This window comes from Mauremys reevesii, linkage group 17 (assembly GCF_016161935.1).
Source record: "Mauremys reevesii isolate NIE-2019 linkage group 17, ASM1616193v1, whole genome shotgun sequence".
Taxonomy (NCBI): domain Eukaryota; kingdom Metazoa; phylum Chordata; order Testudines; family Geoemydidae; genus Mauremys; species Mauremys reevesii.
In genome coordinates this window covers 13,491,525-13,496,513 of record NC_052639.1, presented here as the reverse complement: position 1 = coordinate 13,496,513, position 4,989 = coordinate 13,491,525, and positions in this window count along the sequence as shown.

The following is a 4,989-nucleotide window of genomic DNA, read 5'->3' as shown; positions in this document are numbered from 1 at the left end:
TCCATTAGGGCAGACGATACATCCAGCTATTTCCCATCATCTCACCCCGTCTCCCCTTTTGAAGGCTGTCAACTACTGATGGTATTTCTTTTCACAGCTGTAAGTATAAAGTTCTAAGTTCTGCTTTGCCTTTTAAAGCATCTAATTTTATAGATTTATACTCAGTCTTTTTATTATTTCCTTTTTAAAATAACACCTACGTTCAGAGTGAATTAGAACTGTGTAATATCATATCATATCTCTTAAAGAACTGTGATATTTTGTAACTTTGTAATCTCATACTGCTTTTAACATTTTACATTTACTTCTTGTTTCATTGACTTTAAATAAAAGGTCTTGTTTGACTGATTCTGTCTCAGTATAGTTTTTCTGCCACATACCCCAATCTCCTTGTATAAATTCTGTGAAGCCTGATTCAAGACGAACTTTATCTTCTGATCACACATATTGGCGAGCCATATCCATATTATTAATCTTTATCAATTATTATTAACATTCTTAATTAATTAGAAAATTAATTATTAAATACAACTAAATTAAGTGGATAAATTCCACTGTCCCTACTAACCCTCCCCAAATCAGGCTACAGGCTGGCGAGCCAGCAGGAGGAGATTTAAGGAGTGTGTGACAGGAATTTCAGATATCCAGGTATTCCTGGACCCTTTGAAATGCAAGTAAATAGTTAACTTCAGTAAACTCTGAAACTCTTAAACCAGAGTCAACTTCCTATAATTATTGTTGCTGGCAGTACGCCCAGTATTTCCGTTTTGTATTGTGGTTAAGCATCTTAAGGTCTTTACTTTCACTTTTGCCTAAAGGTTTTAACTGTATTGATAACTGAATATAGTAATATTGTTTTAAAGTGATAAGCGCGCACAGAAAGGGGTTTTTATATGTTGAAGAAGTTAATGAATGGTACCGAATAAAATATTTGCAGTAGCACGGAATTCAGTGACCCACACTAGTGGTGGCGGGGAGTTAATAAAGCAAGGTATTCATAGCCGCCAGAAAGGCCGCAATCAGTCAGAACTTGAATAGTTCAAAGATACCTTATCTTAGTCCCATTAACTCTTCCGGACTGCACCTCTGATCCGTCTGCCTCAGTATTCCCCCAATATTTGGCAGGTCCCGACAGAGGGGAAAGACCTCTCGATCTGCTATAAGCCATTGAGAGAAGAGAGGGAACGTATCCCCACTCCCTCTATTTACTTGGGACTTTTATGATATAGTGTTTAAACCGGTTAAGGGGTATTATTCCTGTTGTTTTCTGTAAAAGGACGCCTTTTGGATCAGAATTAAATCAACAGAGGATTGATTCTAGTGAATATACTAGACTATACTAGATTCTAGTGAATATACTAGAAGAAGAAAGAGATGAATTCTCTATTTCGTATTAAGAGAGTTAAAAGTGAAGATAGAACAGGAGTGGAGTGTGTTGGAGTTTCTAGCAGTTTAGCTTTGGAAAACTTTGCTAGGAGATATATTCAGGAACTTGGTGAAGGTTTGGAGCAGCTGAGAAATAGTGGAATGATTTCTGAGCAGAGAAACCCGTGGGGTTTTGTGAGTAATGTATTTGAGGAAGAAACAGAGCAGAAAAAGAAAAGAGCAAAAGTGGTGAAGGGAATAGCTGTTGAATGCTTGCTTGTAGCTTGTAGTTCATTGGGAAAAAATTGGATAAAAAGATGGAGTTACTCAGGGAAGTTCAGCAGATGCTGGTAACCTACAAAGTAGACCGTGGTCGGTTGTTGGAAAAGATTAAAGAACTAGAAAAGGGAGAAAATATAGCAGAAGAGGTTGAAGAATTGATTCCCATCCCTATTGGTATGGTGGAACCGACAGAGGTAGAAAATCCTATTGGACCAGTGACTAGAAGTAAAACAAGTGAATTAGCTCAAGCAAACACAGTACCTTCAGAAGCAAAGTTGCAGATTGAATCTGTGGAGTCAGAGGAGGAAATTGGCAGTGCAGAAGTAACTGACAGTCTGCCGATAAGAGACGGAAGTTCTGAAATGACAGTTCAGGAGGCAGAGACAAGTGTCACAGTCAGTGAAGCAGTTAGTGACACAAACAGAGAAGCAGGGAAAGAGGAAAAGATCTCTACTTCTGTAGAGACAGCTTCTGTAAGTGAAGAAGCAGTGCCTTTAAAATCGGTCATTGTTCAAGGATTAGAAGAGGCCGTATCACAGGTAACACTTGTAGCTAATGCATGTGATGTAGTGATCTCTAAGTTACAAAGAGCTACAACAACAAGCAGGAGTAGAATTCCTGCTCCTCCACCCAATTTTACATTAGCACCATATAGAGTAGAAGATCCAGTCCCTTTGGGTGGACATTTATTGGCATTCGGGCAATCAACATTGCCTAGACCCCAGGAATTTCGTGGGTCCTCTACACCCCCGTGGTATATGCTGGTATCACCTAGTGTATCGGTAGAACGCCCTACCACACCAGATTTCAGTGGACTAAGGGATGTCCTGCGTCAGTGTGGAGACACTTTGAATGTAAGCCATAGACATTTCATGGAAAATTATCCTAGATACCCAGGATTATCTCCAGTGGAAAGTTTTGATGGTTCAGATGAGGAAAATGTGAATCCAGGTAGAAGGAGGCAAGGAATAGAAATTGTGGATTTAAGCTCAAATGAAAGCTCAGATTCAGATCCAGAAGAAGGAATTGCAGGTTCCAATTCTGATTGTCCTGTAGCAGTTGTTACAGATATTAAAACCTTAGATCTAGTAGCTAAGCAAGTAGGAATGATGGAGGATTCTTCAGTTGCTATGCATGCACAACGTGTGCAGGAGACAGCAAAAGTGTTTGGCTTACCAAGGGAAGATTGGGTTAAAATCTTACAACTCACAGTGAATCGAGCATTGTGGAGTACTTTGCCACTTAAGTTTAGGGTAGGAGAGAAAACTTTTGAAGAAACAGTAGCCCTATTGGAACATAATCAGCACCCAGGGCAAGCTGGAGTAGCAATTCTGTCTAACTTAAAGCAGAAACCTAATGAAACTCCACATCAGTTTCATTTGCGGTTAAGTGCAGCTTGGCGGAGTCATATCAAAGAAGAAACAGATGAACTGCCATACATCAGTTTGCTAGTTAATAATTCTATTCCTCAGTTAAGAGAAATGGTTAATATGCATATCACTGATGATATTTCTTTAAAAAGAACATTAGCCTTATTGGCTAAAGCATATGCACAGGGAGGCTCTAAATTAGGTCAGCGTGGAGCCCCGGTTGCAGTACTTCAGGAACCACAAACTAATCCTACGGTGAGGATTGAGGGACCTCGACCTCAGCCAGGATTGGGACGAGGAGTTCCTAAATTCCCTAAGTATCAACGTTGGCAAAATGACCCTAACCCATGTAATAACCCTGGACCTTCGAGTGGCCAGGCCCCTCAACAGGGTTATGCGTTTGGATCCTATGCAGGAGCCCGGGATCGTGTTCCTTTCTTTTCAGATGCTGCACAGAACAGTTCACGTCTGCAGAGACCTAAATCACCGCCTTTGCACAAAACTGAGGACTCAGTTGTGAAAATGTTTAGAACAGTGCAACAGACGCTTGAAGCTCAACGACGGGCTATCCAAGAACTTCATTCCCGTGTGAATGAGCTGATGATGATGGAAGGCCAAGGCTCAGCAACCTTGAACCATCCAGTGGCCTCCGTTGATCCATCCCCTTTTCCCCAGTGGACAGCCACTCCTCCAGAATTGGCTGCCTCTGAGGAGATAGAGGAGGAACCCCTAGATTATCTGACAGCATATGCTGCATGACTACAAACAACTCCGAGTGTAGTCATAACCCCTTTAGGCAGAGATACAAGTGGAAGACCCACAATATCTGCAGTGATAGAGGGACTAGACAGGAATCTCATTATAGATACTGGAGCAGCAATCAGTATTCTCCATGTCGAGGATCCTAGATCCTCTCCTCTATCATCAGGATGTACCAAGACACTTGCAACTTTTACAAGTAATCGGGTTACTACCACACTTTCTTTAAGAGGAAATGCCTCTATCCACTTTGAGAAAGGATCGATAGTCACCAATAAATATTGGTTACCTCTTTGGGTCCTTGGCAAAGGACCTACAAAGTCAATCTGCAAAGCCATCCACGGACCTTCATACACCTGGGATCTTAGTGGCGCATTTCTTTTGGATGGAGTAGGATTAGCTTGGGCACATGCCAGACAATTTTCACAATATTGTTGCACATCCATCCTAGAAGTGGCCACCACCCTACAGATGCAAGACGTTGGACAGTTTTGTCCACTCCTGATGTCCTCCTGTAGGAGTGTCATGGACCATGTACATCATTTCCCTCCGTAGGTGAGCTGGAACTACCCACACAGGGAAAGGACCTCCTGTATACATGAGAACTCCATCTACGACTTGTAACTGCTGTTCATGTTGTTTGTACAAAGGGTCTATTGTTAGTGATCCCTCTTTGTCTATTTTGGAAAGCTCTAAAATTACTTTTATTATGTCCTTATCCAATTTTTGCATGTCTTTTAGATCTGGTATATTGGGTTGTACCAATTTAGTTGCAGCTATAGGACATTTAGGATTAGGGGTAATAACAGAATACTCCTGATCCTTACCTTCCCAAAATTCTCCTGATCAGGCTCCTTCACGGGCCAATTTATCAGCTTTCTCATTTTCCATAGCATAAGGGTCTAATTTCCAGTGAGCTTTTACTTTTTTAATTTGGATTGGCCGCTCTGAAACAGTAACTATTACTGTTAACCAATGGATATATCTCATCAGTGATGCATACCTAATAGGTGTGCCATCAGAAGATGTAAAACCATTCGTTTCCCAATATGGTAGGAACTCTGTGAGAAGAATTTACAATCTAAATAGAAAAGACAAACACAGAATGGGGGAAGGGGTAGAATCCTCTGTTAGAATAGAGATATTCAGGCCTGCCTGTAAAGCCTATACATTAAGATCTTACAAGTGTTTGTTATCACTTAACTAGTTACAG